The sequence below is a fragment of the Megalopta genalis genome, chromosome 5, assembly GCF_051020955.1.
Source record: "Megalopta genalis isolate 19385.01 chromosome 5, iyMegGena1_principal, whole genome shotgun sequence".
Taxonomy (NCBI): Eukaryota; Metazoa; Arthropoda; class Insecta; order Hymenoptera; family Halictidae; genus Megalopta; species Megalopta genalis.
Genome location: NC_135017.1, coordinates 26,102,558 through 26,122,231, shown reverse-complemented (window position 1 = coordinate 26,122,231; position 19,674 = coordinate 26,102,558). Strand labels below are relative to the sequence as shown.

The 19,674-nt window shown below is 38.1% G+C and overlaps 1 protein-coding gene across 12 annotated transcripts in view; it reads left to right on the top strand.

The window, feature by feature from the left end:
- Positions 1–19,674, top strand: part of LOC117223970 (discs large 1) — a 950,943-nt gene that overhangs the window by 297,018 nt on the left and 634,251 nt on the right. The gene's annotated exons all lie outside the window — the stretch shown is intronic.

Genomic DNA, 19,674 nt, shown 5'->3' with positions numbered 1-19,674 from the left:
CGCGTTCATGGTCCCGCCGACGATCCAGCTGTCCCAGAACCTCGTTCTCGCGTTACCCATAGCGGTCGAACGTTTATTAGAATTCCATGAACCATCCCGGCGGCGTTCTTTCCGTTTTCTGCGCAACAACAAAATCGGATATTGCCGCCATCAATTTGCCAGAACGCGGGCTGCGAAGTTATAGTTTTGATATTTAAGCTTCACCAACGCGTCGGTTTTATAAATATTAATTTCCTGTACGTGGCCGTTGATTTCCGAAATCTTTGCACTCGAATGGCGACTCTGAGACATCAATAAAAATTGCTGCATCATTCTTTCGAACAATTTTTGCATCAGTCGGTCACGTATGGGTGACTAATTTTGAAATAGATTCATTTTTATTGCTATATACTCTAACAAATTGAATGTTACTAGTAGATTGCGGATTCTTATGGATTTATGACATGTGCGGATTTTTAAATGCAGAAAATTTGTAAATTGAGAAGGTAGCATTTTTATAAAACAACGTATGAAAATTCGCATAAATATCCGCAGTCTAATTATTAGGATTGTTAGAATACAAGGGAGTTAACACTTCGTCCTCGAATGGCCACTCTGCGGCACCAATAAAAATTGCTATAACATTTATTAGAGTAATTTTTACAATACAAAATATGATACAAAATCAAAATACCATACATTGGAAGAAATATCTTAATCTTTAAATTGAAATAGCTTCGAGTGGAAAGGGTTAAACTAGTAGCTACTATGGCAAATTTTAACTGTTTAATTTAAGTTTGATTAATTAAATAACTATAACATTGTAAGAATTTTTAGGGTTAACGTTCGGCATTTAAAGTGGTAAAATCGATATTTAAGGAATCGTTCAAAGCGTAAAATGTTGCACAATCGAATGTATTCGTTATTATATGTACAAAATGTAAACAATCAAAAGTAGAAGAACTATCTTAGCTTTGGTGACAAAATAACTTCCAGTACAAAGATCTAATTTAATGCTTCTGAGAATCACTGAGCTACTTTTTTAATACTTGTCAATTTCATTAGAGTTTCTGCACGTTTTTGTGAATCGTTTAACGTATCAAATTGCTTCGAATCCGCATCGAGAGGTTTTTAAGACGAGGAGCAAAGAGTTCGATCACACACGAATCCAAGAAATTCGAGATCGACAAGAGGAGCGTCGCGATCTGTAATTCAAGGATCGAACGATTTCATAGCTCGAACTGTCCCAGAGTTGAAACCGTTTCATTAATCGGACAGCCCCGAAGTTCGAAGTTCTCGCGGAGTCCCAATCTTGTAAGTCGTAGAAGTCGGGCGACGTTCTCGAAATTTTTCAATCGAGATTCCGAATGAAAACCGAGACTTTCGATCGGCGACAGGTCCGCGCGCTGCCGGGCGCGCCGGGATGAAATACGAGAAAAAAAAGAAAGGGTCGCTGCATCCGGATGAACGTATCCGGGCGCGATAGTGAATTCTGTGTGCACGTCCGCTCGAAAATCGTGCTTGTTTTCGCTGTACGGGACCTCTCCGGTGGGGAGGGGGGAATTATTGGCCCGCTGATCGATTTATTAGGAAATAGAGACACGAGTCGAACACACCGCCTCCGGAAATGAAATTCTCAGAACATTTTAACCCTGTTTCCGCGTACTAATCGCGTGGTAGCTTGCCGATGGGGAAAAGAGCGAGAGAGAGAGAGAGAGAGGGTGGGAACATGGATCGCAGGAAAGAGAGGCGGGTGGCAGGTGCCGCGCAATTAGCGCCCGTAATTATAATCCAAGAGTCGATTGGCCCGTGGGACAGGCTGGTATCATGCTAGACCGATCAATCGCCGAACCCCTGATTTTAATTGCTAATTGCTCCCTTCCCACGGTTCCCCATCGTGCGGCGTGTCGTCGTGGCCGATCGACGACGTGACGCGGCTGGTGCAACGATGCACCGTGCAACGATTGCAAATCGCGCGTCGCGCGCGCCCGGCACGCAGTTGCGATGCCGGGCACGTCTCGCTCCTCTCTCCTCTCCTCTCCTCTTCCCTCCTCATCGGGACTGTCGGCCCGGCCAGGAACCGCCATCGCTTCCGTTCCGTTCGGGATCCAGTCTCGATCGTTCGAACAGCGATGACGCTCCGGAATTTATAGATCGTTCCTATTTAATTGCTAGAAATTAACCCTTTGACGCTCGAACCGCGCCGATCAAATAAATTGTTCCTCCCACATTTCGGTGGATCGCATCGTCGCGCCGCGGAACGCGGAGTACTGGAAGTATCAGTGCCGATCCATGGGGATCGATTTGTGAGATCACGGATTTTTTATGCTCCGGATGTTTTATCAGGATTTTTAAGAGTCCCCCTTTCGACGGATTTCGTCGAGTTAAATTTTAACGAATTATTTTGTTCGCAAGTTGGCGATTATTAGACGGCGGATTTTTGATGCATTTATGTGAAAAAGGTTTAGATCGAACACGGAACAGTGGAAAAACTATAATACTTTGAGAATGCTGAGATACATTATTTGCAACCAATTAGACATACTAAGAAAGAAAACAAATTACAATATTACTTTAGTTTGTTCGAATTGGGGTAGACAATTTTTATTTGATTCTTTCTATTTTGATTTTTATACTTTATACTTAAATAAAGATCTGTAGTCTAGTGGTTATATTTAATGCTTTGGATACATGTATAGAGCGCCGAATATTATTATTATTATCGTAAGTTCATTTATTTTATCGTGATCGTATTAACTGCTAGGTCATTAGCGGCCACATTGGCTTACAATTAACTAGACCATAACTAATATGTGGCTTCTATTTTAGAACATAATTAACATTCACATTAACGCGTGACTAACTGTGTCAGTAAACTGTAACGGGTCATGTAGATCAATGGAATTAAAAAAGTGGGTTCAAGATTCAAGTAATGTATGATGGGCACTAATGAGCTCGTCACCTAAAATGCATTCAGGAGGACTGTGTCTAGCTGTCAGAAACTCGCGGATGAGTCTTGAGTATCCTATTCAAATACCGGTAATTGTGACTTGATATTTCTGGAAATTAGGCAGTCCTTTAAGATTTCATAAACTTTTATTTGGTAAGCTTTTATATTGTGAAGTTTGGATCGGGTGCCCTCATCATCAATTGGTATTTATAATAGACTTATAATAGACATGAATTTATAATAGACTTTTAAGCAGATATTATAATAGACTTTTAAACTGATATTATAGACTTTTAAGCAGATACTGTAATAGACTTTTAAGCAGATACCATAATAGACTTTTGACCTGATATTACAATCGTCATCCAAGGATGTTAGATTAGAAGCTTCTTTTGTAGCTCTATTAGCAACTTCATTGCAAATGAGACCAACACGTCCCAGCAATCAATTTGAAATTAATACGTGTGTTTTCGTTTTGAATTTCGGTAATAAATTATTGTACATATTCGACAATAGCACACTGTGTTCGTTTGTTAATTGTTTTCATAGAGTAGAGTGGAATTTGTCACGTGGATCTAGTAATTTTGGACAGATAACTTAGACAAAATCCCTAAATAATGGAATAATTACTAACACATGGCGAGTAGAATACTGTGTATGCAGTAAACGCAACTTCGTCTCGAATGCTGCATATTACTATCACTCCGTAATTAAACTTTGTAATTGACTTTTGTGCACTCCACAGGGAAATTGTTACATTAGAATTTTGCGGCTGAAATTACATCGAAGTTGACTTTTAATTAAGGTACAAACTTTCCCGCAGTCCATTTCGAATCGCGAAAAATTTCCAGCCTGAAAAATATGGTCAAAAACAAGGGTCTGCTTATGTTAAAACGGGTTATGTTTCTGTGGCATGTCGTATCATGTTTACAAATTTTTCTGCGAGCAACATTTAGCGGCGTTTCGACAATTTTCGTTGCAAAACGAATGTGGAATTTAGTCGCTTCACGAAATCAGCGAAGTAAAAAAGCTTTTTCATTTAGTCATTATTTGTTCTCTTAAGAAGAAGCTGTTTGTCATAGAAATTGAAACACAGTTACGAATTTAATAAGGTTTATACGATTTAAAACTATTCTCTGTTAATTTCGTGACATACAACGATTGCTTAATCAAAAAATTATAGAGCAATTATAATTCAATTACAATATTAATTCAATTCCAAGCCACGGTAAAAATAGGCGACACGTATTTCTGAAATATTAAATAAATGGACACGTTCTGAACCATTAATTTTTTTTGCACATTTTCTCCCATTTTCGACTTGAGACAATATTACACGAGGTTATATATATACAGAGTATTCCAAAAATGTCTCGCAATCCGGAAATGGCGAGTTCCTCAGATCATTCGAAGCAGCTTCTTCCTTTACAAAAACTTTCTCCGAGGCACTGTTAACGAGTTATTAACGAAAAACAGTAACCAATAAGAATCGAGTACGGCTGGTGCGAGACGGCCCAGCCAACCAGCGCGCGAAGCCCAGTTCCGCTCATTGGCTCGGTTGTCTCGCGCCAGCCGAGCTCGCCTCTCATTGGTCACTGTTTTTCGTTAATAACTCGTTAACGGTGCTTCGGGGAAAATTGTTGTAGAGGAGAAAGTTGCTTCGAATGACCCGAGGAACCCGCTACTTTCGGATTGCAAGACATTTTTGGGACACTCTGTATATTATATTATATTATATTTGTCCTGACATTTTGTCTTAAAAAATAGAGAACTGAAAATATGCGTGCACGTATGCTCACGAACTCACTATAGTACAATATGGTTGTCCTCCAACAAGTATTTAACACACTCTCCTTTTTCCGTGTAGAACGATATCCTCGTTGTTAATACACAAGATAATAATTGTGTCCACACATCTAACATTCAAAAATTTCTCAAGAAAATACTCGTCCATAAAAGTCCACGTATTACAAACAAAATTCCGACCGCGTTATTTCTCCACTAATTCGATTCCGGCGGCGGAGATACGCACCGAAGGCTGGTCGAAAGCGGAGAACCTGAAAAATTTATTCGTTCGCATTCTGCGCGCTTATTTCACGGCGGAGGGATTCCGTTCTATGAATACGGACGCCTGTCGTCGTCGCTGAAATTCTTGCCTCCGAGGAGAGACGCGTATACAACCGGGACGAACAAACGAGCGAACAAGTCTTGATGGTTCTCACCTGCGAGTACAAGGGATGTTAAGCGTTCTCCGGAGAACAGAATGGTTTTCGTTGCTTGCACAGACAGATGGCACATAACATCCATTATGAAGAATTTCTCTCCGAGCGCGTATTTGCGCGTGCACTCTTGCTGCGCGTGCAACTCGCGCCCAGCGTGCACTGCGCCACCCACGAGCTCTGTCGCGCTGCTGCATCCTCCCTCGTGTGCGAGTGCACGGCCACGAGACTCTTCCCTCGCAGAAATTTTCGTACTTCGCGATGCACCTGGAATAACCACCGTGAAACGGTTTTATGGAAATTTCGAGGACTTCGTTTGCAACCGCGAACTTTTTCGGTTTTACATGTTGCGCCGCGATCACTGAAATGTAGGTGCGTTTATGGTGCATTCCGATGCATATGTAAAATATAATTTTGCTAGAATTTTCTCCTTGGAATCTGGCGTTGCACTCTGCACACGTTTCTGTTCGTAAATGTAAACTTGTGCAAAATGTCTGTATAGTCGCAAGAAATAGCAAATGTTCGCATGCATAAAATCGGTAGACTAAATAATATTTTAGTTAAATTAAATTTCTATTAATATCATCCGAATAATGACCGAATGATATAAAACAAATATAATTTTCACAAATACGTGTCTTCATTTTTTATTATTCTATTCGGGAATATATAATTAATGCATACCTTCCAGTATTATGTGTGAAAAACAATATCCCTCAAATTTATTGCCATTTTTTGCCCATAAATACGAACACTTTCCACGACATTTTCCATTGCCTTGTGCAAGGTTTCAGGTCTTAAACGTCGGACTTCGGCTATTTTTTCAGAGTTTTAATAATTGATTTTTCACTGCGATAGCAAATCACAATGTATTTTACTCGTTTCTTGAACATCGTACGTAGCCCTTTTGATCTCCAAGGGATGCTCTATGACCTAAAAAACAACAACATAGAAAAGATTTTTCAAACCTTCAGTAGCCACCCTGTTTAATGAGGAGTATTCCTACACATGTTGCGTCAAGGTTATGTCAGTTATGCTTCAGGCTTGCGCAGAATAAAAATCGCGAACTTCTGGAAATTCTGCCAGCACGCCAGCATTCTGTGAAAATAGCAGTCGGCGGAGTTTCGCGGCACAGAATTTTCGTGCATTACTGTCATATTCATAATTGGGCTCGAAATTAGTACTCTAGCAACGAGAATGCTCGATGAGCTATGAGTGATTGCTTATTAGTGAATGCCTCCCTGGTGTATCCATAATTCCGCGCATTATTCGTCGCATCGATCCCTCATGTCGATGCGAAAGTATGTTTCCATTTCAGGCACGGTGAATTATTCATTGAATTTTGGCCGGGCGGGTCGGGCCGGTTCGCGAAACAGAAGACTCGCCGGCGCTAAAACTGCGCTTGCGGTAATTCCGACTGATTACGCTCGCGAAGTTTCAATGAACTATCGATTAAGGGGACTCGCGGTGGAAGGTTTAGCGAAGATACCTGACCAACGAAACACGAATCAAGTGATTTTCGTCGGTGTCGAGAGACCACGAAGTTCCGGGATCGAAACAACAGGAAAGATAAATTGAGCGGGTAATATTTTTCCGTGAAGTACTACGAGAACGTGATAATTAATATCCCGGGAGATTTGTAGCGGCTCCGAGTTTTTACTGAAAAGTTTCGAACAACTTGCTCGAACAGTTGCGAAGTTTGATCGAGTAAAAACCTCGAAGGGGTGAAATCTCGCCAATCTTTCGACTTGTCGAGAAATCCTTTACTAAATAACACAGCTACCAAAAATCCGACCAGTTTGTTCGCACCGGAGCTATGCACATTTGAAATCACATTATTTCAATTAGCATTTCAATAATTCGTTATTTTATACGATTATTAGTTCCATGCTCGTGACCCTTTTAGAGATAACGTTGTGTTAAATATTATTTTAACAACAGTTAGCTGTTGCAATCTCTTTGAAAATTGTGTAACTTTCAGTAATTATATTATTGTGTGATAAAATGTCTCTTTTTGAAGAATGAATTCTTCTCAAAGCAATTTTTAGTAATGATTTCTTCAAATGAAATCTTCTTTTTAAATAGTAGTTTTATACGCATCATGCACTATAGCACTTATGCACTTTTGCATCATGCAAAATAAAAATTGTCTGCATGAATTGTAAGATACAGAAGTCGCATAGATATCTCTTCGATACTATAATTATTTTACCGAGTTGCAAATAATGCAACAGAATCTTTAAATTCCTTTTAAATTCCTTCTTTTCACTGTTCTGTTTTCGATCTACACATTTTTGTCAGAAAAGTGTAAAATTCGCAGTCTAATTATTAACGGCGTTAATCAGTGTACTCTTTTAGTTACATTTTGTCAATTTCGTCTTTTCACTGTATATTGTTTCCCGGATTATTTGAGATAAAATTGTTGTCATGAAATTTGAAATAAAAGAAACAATGAAATAGTTCATTGCTTGAAATTGCAGTTATTTCAAATGGAACGATGTTATTTTAATATTCTCCACTATCAGCATCGAAAATAACTTGTATCTTATTTTCATTTCAAATAAAATTTCCTCGGGTCTGTTTTGTACAGTCCTGTAGAAGAACCGGCAGTTCCCGAGCTTCGCGCGTCCGATAGCAGTACATTCCGATGGAAATTCCTCCGCGATCCATTGTGCTCCGCTTCCATATTTTGATCAATCATTCGCGTTCTTTTTTTCTCGTGATCCGGCTTTTGTCGAGTCATAAGTGAACCGTTCCACTTGACCCGTGTACCGGAAACTGTAATGTAGGTCGACACGAGCAGGTATACGTATATATTGTCGTGTCATGCAAGGTTTGATTGGATTGGCCGTGGTTCGAACGCATTCTACGTGCTCCATGTTCAAGAGGATTTCGACCAGGCGTCGGTCTCTTTGACGTCCTATTTGGAGCCATGCGAGCAGCCATAAGCAATTTACCACAAAGTGCTTCCAAATTGTCCAATTTCCCGTGTGTACTTTTCACTTTACGCACTTTGTACGCGACATGAACGAAACCCATCGTGACGCGGCGAAGAATTTCAATTTCACGAATCGTGTTCACTCTCTTTCGAAAAATTGAATAACGAGACCGCGTTCGTAAACAGCGAAACCGCGGAAAGGTTGACAGCTGTTCTTAAACTGCGAACGCGTTGGACAGCCATATCGAATTTTAATCGCTTACTTTAATCGCGATACTACCATCTCCATGTAACTCTGTATTTAGTTACGTGCAAAGATTCTTGAAACATAATTGGGAATTTTATGCAGATTTCTGGTTAGATATATTCATCGAAGGAATTCGAAAATGGAGAAAATTTGGAAAATCGCGAATTTCTTGCAGAAGCTTAACCCGAGAAAGATAACCTACGTCGCAGAGGCGCCTGCGAAGACTGTTGATTTTTGTTAATTTTTCATAGAGGTCTAGTGATTTAAGTTTAAAATTACTTAAAATATAAAAAAATATAATATAAATGCATTTTATTTTTACAATAATGCCAAACCTTTAAAATGACTAGATTAACTTAAATAAATATCCATTGTTAGTATAAAATTGACGCCTTAGAAAAGCATGCGCCTCTGAAGCGTATGGTTATCTTTTACGTACGTTGTCATATGGTTATCTTTCTAGGGTTAAAGACTGTGTTATTTATCATTTTTACAGCGATCATAAATAGACTGCGGATCATTGCGCAAAATGAAACTTATCTTTGTCAATCGTTCTTAAATTCTTTTAATATTTTCATCGCTTGAAATTTTACCAGCCCAGTTTTATTACAAATGCATAAAATCCACAGTCTAGTCATAAATTATCGTAACCATTATCATAGTATTTTTTCACATTTCTGTAAGTCCTACTAGCTAATTAAAACCATAATAATCGAATCAAATCGACACACGTCGAATGATCTTGATTGTTGTACCAAATAAAAATTTAAACATTGAATTTTCTTGCTGAATGACACCTAAGAGCGTTCCTAATGAACGCCTTAATATTTTATCATTCGATCCAGATTAGTTGTAAGACATTTTTTATTTCGATGACACCATTTCTAATCATTATCGTTGCATCTTACGCGCATCAGAGGAGGTTCCGATTAAAACACGTGTCGTAAAAATGCTCGCGATCGCGAGTTCGCGTGATTTATTATAACTCATCGTAATTGACAGTCGGATCGGCCGAAACGGAATTAAGCTCGAAATCAGGTCCGTGCGGTCGGATTTCTGCAGCGTTAAAGCACTTTTCGCGTAATTAGCGACCCGCGCGTAATTACCGAACACGGTTTACTTTGTGGCGGCTACCTCCAGACCCGCCAGCAGAGGGCTCCTCTTCCCGCTAGTAGCCGATCCGTTCCGATCCCTATATATACACCGAGACTTCGCCCTACCCTTACGTCTAAGGCAAGGGCCCGCTAGGATAGCCTTACCGATGAGTCCTCTAGCGGGCCCCGGACGAAACGTCTCCCCACTCCTTTTCCACTCCACGACACTCGAACAGCCGCCAAACTGGTGACCCCGACGTGATGTGAACTCACAACCTTCCGATCAACCTACATCATTGTAAATATTGTACATAGTAGCTTTAAGGCTCTGATGTAGGTTGATCCAGCTGGGATCAGGATCAGGTAACGTTTGCACTACCTCGGGCATTAAACGCGGTCAAGTCGAGTAGAGCTACGCAGGCATCCTTACGACCGCGTCGATGCCCACGAGGTATAGCAAAACACCTAGCATGGAGAGGACCTCCATCTTAGATATCGTTATCACTGGCAGGGGGGTATGTGGCGGCTACCTCCAGACCCGCCAGCAGAGGGCTCCTCTTCCCGCTAGTAGCCGATCCGTTCCGATCCCTATATATACACCGAGACTTCGCCCTACCCTTACGTCTAAGGCAAGGGCCCGCTAGGATAGCCTTACCGATGAGTCCTCTAGCGGGCCCCGGACGAAACGTCTCCCCACTCCTTTTCCACTCCACGACACTCGAACAGCCGCCAAAACTTTATCAACGTTACGGATAATTCGCAAACGCATTGAATCAGAATCGACATCTTCCTGTTGACTGTTCGTGCCGTAATCGTGCAAAAGGCTCGGACAGAAATAGAAAGCTCTGAATGTTGACCGAAATACATAAACGGGCGCGGAATTTTATCAATTGGTCGACGCACGCTGATTTTGTTTCCCGAAAAGTTGACCGAATTCCATTTCTGAAGTGCATGACAACACTTTTTGTATTTTGTGAGTACGTATATTTGTAATTATGGATATTTATATGTAGATGTATTTATATATATTACTTATATACGTTACTTATTGTACATATTTATATTGTATATAAGAAATTGGAACATGTTTAATATCTCAGTGAAAGATTAGAATGTAAATGATTTCACTATGCCAGCAGATATTACGAACGTAATCTTTTCACAGAAACGAAGTAAAACATCTTACAATTTACACGTGTTATTGTTATTTAAATAAATCTTCGTCGCGTTTTAATAAAATGGAGGAAAAAGAAAAATGTGTTTCATTGTACTAATTCATTCTTTTACACGCTATAAAAAATACCGGACAAAATGAAATATTCAAATAGTTCTGATATCAGCGACGTTACGCGAAATTCATCGCTCTAATTAAATAATTTAGTAAACTATCAAGAATATCGTTTGTACCAGTGATATCTCGATTATGAATTCGGCGTTTTCAATAACTAGGATACGGATTGTTATGCATTTATTCAATGTGCAAATTTGTGAAATAGAAGAAAGCATTCAAACTGTCAACAATTAACATTGGTTCAGTTTTAAACAACTAAACTACGGATTTTTATGCATTTATGCCATGTGCAAATTTAAGGAACACAAGAGAACATTCAAACTATCAAAAACGAATTTAGTTTCGTTATAATGCATTTTCTAATTAGCGGAAGGAGATCAAGACAGTACGTTTAAAAAATAGGCTGTAAAGATAGGAAATTAACGTATTGATAACATATTCAGATTCGGAACAGCAATTCTTCTGAGAATTACGTACAATTTGTCTTTCAATTTGTCTTCCACGGAAGGCAACGTGGGGTCGCTTCGTTCGCCGGAAAAACAGCATCGACCGGCGAACGCTACAAGTTGGCCCGGCGACATAATCGTGTTCATTTAGCGCGCTGCAAACTGTTCAGAAACGATGGACCCGCGACAGACGTTAACAACTTTCGATGGAACGCCGCGCCGGACGCTTGTTCGTTACTGGCCCGCAACAATAGTTGCCTTTGGCCGACGGGATCGTGATCCCGAAGTCCCGTCGAACTATCGAAATTTCTGACCGCATCGCGGATCGCTCTACGCCGCGCCGAGATGAACGACCGCGATTTTACAGGCACGAATTTCTCTCGGAGCACTTTAACCGAGCTAACCGCCTCCCATTTCCAGCGTGTCCCTCCCACGGGAGACATTAAACAGATCGTTAGGACGACGCGGCGAACAACCGATGCTCCGGAACGCCTCTTATACTTACGAGTTTAGCACGGTGTACAAGCATTTTCTAATATTCGGAACGGAACTGGCATAGTTTCCGCGATCCAGTTTGTCCATTAACCGTTGAACTCGTAGTCTAAGGCTTGTCGAGACCACTTACGTCATGATCGATAGACCGCGGATCTTTATGCGAACTAAAAGTTTCTTGCATCGATTGTACGAGATGAAAGCTAAATAGACATTTTATTCTTTCCTTTAATCAATTCTTTAAAGTTCAGTGTAATTGTGAACTTCGTACTGTACACTCTAAATATTAAGTTGTTAATTTGAAGCCTCGCATTTGTCGTGTTTTTTAACCTAATTTCATTTTTATCACAATGCAGCAGGAACGTCCTATTCTGCTGGTTTTTCTTTATAATCGAAGAAATTATGCATCTCTGAGTTCAACAAAAAGTAATCTGAGTAATGATCAGCGATTAAAATTCATTAGTTACTATAATTAATTTATGATAATTTATCGTAATTAACGAATTTATGATAAATAATTTATGATAAATTATCATAAATTAATAACTCAATAACCCAATTATTATAACTCGTTAGTTATAATAATTGTGCAAAGAGCAGTCTGATTAGTAATTAACGATTATAACTCGGTAATTAATATTATGTATTATAAATTACTATATATTAATTATAACGATTTTCAAACTCGTTAGATGTTATAAATTATTATTAATTCCTTATAATAGCTAAGGAGTTATAGTCGTTAATCATACTACTTTTTGTCCAATAATTATAAATTAGTTACAATAACTAACCATGATTTTCATGACAATGAAGATGATAATTGTGATTTTCAACTTTTATTTCACGCATCAGAGTTCATTCGATCTCCTTAATTAACCAAGCTAATTATGTTAATTCGTTGTTAATTTATGAGATACCACAATTACGAGCAATTTTGTTATAATCTTTCTAATAAACATTCTATTAATATACATTTATGGTGAATGAATTGTGTGAAGACGGATGAAACGAAGAAAGCTCAAGGAACGTTTAATAGTCGCTTTTGAAACGAATCTTCTTGGCAGCAGTCTGGTAAATTTCCTGCATTCACTGGAACGGACGCAATTCTTAACAGTCAAAAATGAGGGGAACGTTTTTTTTTACGGCTCAGCGAAATCCAAGTTTAATCGCCCACCTCGAGGCTATCCGGGAAACCATTACAGATAGAAATATACTTTATACGACCAAGTTTTATAGTTTTTTACGTGCCGTAATGCGAAAGAGATAACCTTTTATCAGACGGGAAAGCATTTCGAATAAAGAAACGGGGCGACAGCCGTCGCTTTAAAGTTTATACTGTCGTTCAGAAAAGGATTTGGACGCTAAATTTCCGATTTTAAAAATTCGTCGATATTTAACGCTGTTGAATTTTCCAACGATTATTGCAATTGTAGATATACTGTTACGAGCTTGAATGGACGATTAAAGCACGCGCACACACACACACAGCAAAAATCATACGAGATCCGAATAAATGCAATTTCATTACCATTGCACCATTAATTAAATACATTTGTGAATACATTGCCATTAAACTGATATAATTTAAAAACTACATTTCTGCATAACGTAGCAGATGCGTAATGGAAATAAAAGTTTTTCTAAAAAGAGAAAGTGCTACAAATTGAAACGTCTTTAGAAACTTGGTAGAATTTTCTTCGTTATTACCAATTTATTTCGTTATTATTATTAATTGAAGTTGATAGTACATCTGTCATTCACAGCTCAATAAAACGATCGAATATAATCGTATTTCAAGGTTTAAAGGGCCATTTTAACGAGGAAGCTTCAATCTATAAATCTATGACAGATTCATCTACGAATAAATTTTTTTAAAATATTTAAAATATCTTTTTCTTAATGTGTTTAATATATACATATATTATAATAGAAGGAGATTAATGATCTGATTTTATGTGAAGAAGATATTCTGAATGATTGTAAACGAACAAATTAGATATCGGGTTCATAATATATGTGTATTAAAAATATGTTATATATGTATATATATATATATATATATATATATATATATATATATATATATATAATATATATAATAATATATAATAATAATAATATATATAATATATATATAATAATATATAATAATAATAATATATATAATAATATATATATATATAAAAATCCGGAAAGTTCTCGCTTCGTGATTTGTTCAATACTTCGAACGCGGCTCGAGTCCGTCCCGACGATCTGTCAAAGCCTCGTGCTGCGGGCTCTCGAGCTTCGCGCCGTCACCTCTCATTGGTCAGTGTTTTCCGTTAATAACTCGTAAACAAAGCCGCAGATCGCATTTTCGCAAAGGAAAAAGTTACTTCAAATGACCTCAGCTATCCCTCATTTTCGGCTGTAAAAATAATTGTGGAACACCCTGTATATAGGAAAATTTTTATTAAAATTTTAATTTGGCTGAAAACATGATATATATATATAGGAAAATTTTAATACAAATTTTGTGGGGCCACTGGCAACCTCAGGGTGTCGTTCTAAGATTAATACTACCTTTCCCTAATTTTTATTACGAAATATATCCTAGTTATTTTCTTCAAAAAATAAGCTATGCAATATACGCATAGAGATCCACAGTCTGATAACAGGTATTTTCGTTTCGATTGCGGATTCCCGAGGGTGAAATTTTCTCTGTAGGTCCAACCTTCGCCGCCGCGATATCTAGCACGCTCGATCTCGATCGGTGGCATTCGGAAATGGCGGAGCCGGCGAGTCGAAGGGCACAGTTCTCCATTATACCGAGTGCCGGCCCTCTTATCATTGCCGTGCATATTCGGCCGCCACGGCGGACAGCTGCCTTCTGTGCGGGAGTAATGGAAAACAAACAAGGAAAATATCGCGCGTGCACGCGGCTCCACGGCTCCTCTCCTCTCGGCCATTACTCCCCGACATTGTTCCAGCATCCGGTTTTGTGCACGCACACGAGGCGAAGCGCGAGGCGAAGCTCGCAGGCGAGCTCTTTTCCGCGCGATCGAATGGTTTTAAACCAGGACGGCGGCGGTTTTATGCGCGATGCCGCGGCCGTATCGTAAATTTCGGCAAACGGACTCGCCGAGAATGAGAACGTGCCCGAGTGCATCGTTCTTCCCAGATAGCGGGATTTTTATTATCCATCTGTTGGTTTTTTGCAGTCCTAGATTCGCAGACAAATGTCGACGCGATCGACGCTCGTAATATCCGGGCGGGCGGTCATGCTAGACGCATGATTTGTCACCACCGCGGTGCCGTTGTGCATAGGTACGACACTTTCCGGGGGGATGGGAACGTTCGTGGCACTGCAAAAATTATGGGGACCTTTTTCTCACTATTCTGCTAAGATGGTGTTCAGAGTGTATGATAATTTTCTTTTCGAGCTCTTTTCGGTTCTCTTTGCCAAAGCGTTTATTTTTTGATAATATGACATAATTTTTAAAGGTATTGACCTCATATTTGTTGTTTTTTCTTCCGCCATTTCGATGTTGTAAATCGATATAAATTTTTCTTTTGCAACGTACACGCCGTTTAGTAACTTATTTAATTACGTTCGTTTTAATCACTTGTAACTCGAACTGAATATTTATTTACTCAAGAACAATAATATAATATAATATAGAATAATAATGTAATAAAATAACATAATAGTCAAATAGTATAATATGTATAAATAATATATTATACTAAATATACAGCAACTATATAATATTACATATATAATGTTAATTATATAATGCTTATATTATTTAATGTTATAAATAATTGTATTATATTATATTATTAATTATATAATATTGAAATAAAAAGTATATCATTAAAATAAATTATACTTACTATATATATATTTTAATAATATACTTGTATCTCCTGAGAAAATTATATGAAATTAAGAGAGTTCTTTAGTGTTCATGATCTGATCTATATAATATATTTATTATAATTAGAATGCGGCGGTTTTATATAAAATATTAATTTTACTGTTTTTCCTAGCAATAAAGTAATTTATTTAATTCAATCGCCGAAAGTTGAATATGTATGAATGAAAGTGCCTTAAATAGTTAAGTTAAGTTAATTAAGTTAATAAGTATGAATGTTTAAGAACCTTGTGGCCAAATGACCCGAGAAATTTTTTAAGAACTTCGTCACCCGTAGATTTTCAAAAATAAAGTATCTATCACAGAAAACTGTCAATAGATAAAAAAAAATTTCGATTAGTCACATTTCGTCCATGTGCTCTGAATATCACATTTTAATACTCATTCTTATTATTATTTAAATTCGGATACCACAATTAATTTAAGAATAAATCGCCCTGTCTATTTCTTCAGCTTATTAAAAAATTTGCACTGTATATTTTAATAGTTATGCACAATGAATGCTATGACATCCACGTCGATACAGATCGAACGAGAGTGCATAATAATTTCAAAGGGCTATATAAAATTGAATGCGCGATAATGTTTCTTATCGTGAATGATCATAGCATTCACGTCATTTCGAATCACAATGAAAACGGATGTCACGGTATTCACGTCCGCGAACGTATTATCATCGTCGAACCGAGTTTCTAGATGATTGCACGGAGGCAGGAACACAGGGAGCGCAGGGTGCAAGGAACGCTGCGCCAGAAACGTTCCAGCACTGCGAACGCTGGCCGATTTCCCGCGGGACCACCGGGAGTCGATAAGGGCTCCTTCATTTCTTCTTACCTTCGCTACTTCGATCTGCTCGCCTGGATCGGCGGATGGAGCCTAGCCGAAGCGAGCGGGAAAAGATTAAAGTGTCGGCGGTCCTTAAGGGCAACCGAGCACAGCCCTTCGCCTATCCGCCACCCTCGCGCGGCTTGGTCACCGCCGATGAGAAGTTCAAGTATCGGCAAACAAGGTTGCGAAGAGTGAAATTTGTACAGTGGCTTCTCGGTTATTTGGTTTATCGATTACCGCGACAAATTGGGATTCCGACGGTGTTCTGCTCTGCTCTGCGAGCGCGCGGATAGGCCGCGTTTACCTGTGCGCGACCTCGTCGTCGGGAACACAAATGGGTGGCATATCCATCGGTAATTCGATCAGCTGGGATTCGCGCGAAATGGCGGGGAAGAATTGATATCTCATAAGGAGGAGTGTTATGGTTGCAGCGGAAACTCACGGAGCGTGATTTATGTGCCGTGATTATTGGGAAGGTGATCCGGTCGAGGGGATTATTGGAGCAGCATTTCATTCGGTTCAGGATTTCCACCTTCTTCTATCATCTTTTGTCTGAAGTACGATCGCGATGAAGTTTAGATTTATATTTAGTTATACGTAGACTGCGGATTTCGTGCATTTACGACAAATGAAATTAAATCACGTGCAATTTAAAACAGAAACTAGAAAAAATTACTTAAGTTTATTATTATTTAATTACATTAATTTAAAATTGTGCTTTAAAGAAAGTAGAAGTGTTGATGTATTGATTTGAACTTATTCAATTAAATTTATTTATTTATTTATTTATTTCATGTAGCATCTGCTTAGTAGCAATTAGCGACCATCTGTGGGATTAGAATAGTAGGATTATGTAGGGATATAATACAATACAATTGCACTCGAATGTAGCCGATACGGCGACACAATTTATTTATGTCAAAGTGGCATCTCTTTTTAATTATTATTTTTCTTCATACTATAATGTAATCACGTAAAAAGTATAATTAAAAACACAAAATCTTGTATTTATTAGTTCCTATACGATTTTTGAGTAGCATAATGATTTTTCTTTCAATTCGACTCTCTATAATGAAATCTCAATGTTTGCAAAATCTATTCCAAGTGCAAAGGATTAAACACTTTGACTTCGGTATTGTTGTCTCTATCTGGGTTCCTCAAGTTACTATATAATTTCGTTAAGTAACTTCGTTCCTTCTAAATGGGACGCAACTTTTGCTTAACTGTTAAATTAATCTTGCTACGGTGTAATTAAATCGTCAGAAACTGTGGACGCTTAAATCAGTTTAGCTTTGGTCTTTTCAGTCTGTGAACGTTATATTGTACCTTTTTAGTTCGATTAATGAAAATTATGCGACGTTCCAAATAAGAAATTAGGCTTGTTGATCATTTTTTTTCTCATAGTTATTCGCATCGTTCAATCTCTTAATGCCCAAATAGTTTCAGAATAGTAAATTAATTCTTAAAATGTTGTTACTTGATTGTCAAAAGAAAATTGACATCGTTCAATTCCCTCATAGTAAAACATGAATCACAGTTTCGAATAATGTTTATACTATTAACTCTTTGCACACGAGTGATGACTCTGAGGCACCAGTAAAATTGTATCACGTTCTAAGATAATTTTTATATTAACAAAGTTTAAATTTTTAAAATTATGTAAAGTGTAACTGTTGTACGAGTCGTCACAAGACTCAATTTCATGTGCATAATATGCACTTTGTCGTGTAAAAATGAAAATACTACAAGTCAGAAAAATTGGTTTAGATTTACGGTTGAAATGGCTTCGAGTGCAAAGGGTTAATAAATTTTCTTTATTAATTTAGAATACCCGTGACAAACACAGCCATCTGCATTCAGAGGTCAAAACACAAAGTCTTCATATTTACAAAAGAAAGTAGACAAAATAAAAATTAAAAGTATACCAAATTAATGCGAACAGTAATAGCGATCAACCTAATCAGAAAAAGTGAAATAACCAACCTATCCTCGAGAACTCCTGAAGTTATGATTAATGGGCAACCGAACGTTTGGAATCCACACCGAATCCGGCTTTCATTTTTCCACGGCTACAGCGGAAAGGAGAAAAAATAGGAACAAGCCGGCCGTCGTCATTCTTTACAAAACCAAGGAACTATACTCCCGAATTCGCGGTGGCGCGCTTAAGATGGCGTAAATCACCCGAATGGCTTTTCTGATCCGTGAAATATCGTATCCTTGGTTTCTTGCCGGGAACGGCATGGTTCGCCACGTAGCCCCGGAATTTATGTCCTGTTTTCAATTCCCGCCTACATCGCTGTAAAACTACTTTTGGTCACCGTTACTCATTTTTTCCGACGTGAAATTCCATAAACCCGACGCCCAACGAGCGAACCCCCGCAACACGTTTTAATGGGCTTTCTGCTCCAGAACAAACTCGTTTCGCTGAGAGAGAAAACCGTAGAAACAGAATCGAATAAGAATTGATGGATGCGTGCGAGAAATAAGTGCGATTTTTCAAGCACTTCCGACAGTTTGACAGTAAAATCTTCCGAAAAAAAGGTAATCAGTTTTTGGTCAGCCGTACATTGCAATGTCAAATATTTCAGAAAGAATGTTTTATTCCGAAAAATCACCTTCATTTTCTTCAAATCGCAGTAAAACAAGTGATAAAAAAATTGAAAGAATGAAATTATATCCGGAAACAAACCAAAGGCACAGCAATTGGTCCGCAAATAATCGTGTGCAAGATTATATTGCTTATAACTAAACGCCTAAAGCTATACAAGGTGTCCAGAAAGGTTGGGTCCAAACCTATATAATATATTTTACTGAGATAAAATAGAAGAAAAATGTTCTAATAAATTTGTGTCTGAAAGTGCTTTACTGAAAACATATAAGCGTTGAAAATTTCCATAATCGTCGATTCCTAAAAATACAACAGCACTCCAAGTACGTTTACTATTATTTCCAATACAGATGGAATATTTGAAAAAGTTCAATTATCACTAATTCGACGAACGAAAGTCCGCCTTCTTACAATGGGAGGAATTTTCGAACATTCCTTACAACTGCTACTGCAGTGAATCATAACATAATATCTAATATTATGTAATGTAATAAATAATGTAATAAATAAATTAGCTACTGCTAACTGCAGTAAATCATAATTATCTTTAAAAGCATATATCTTTTTAACGTAGCATTTTTGGACACAAGTTTCATGTATTTTTCATTTAGTAACACGGTATAAGTTTGGTCCTAACCTTTCAGGACACCCTGTGCACAGTG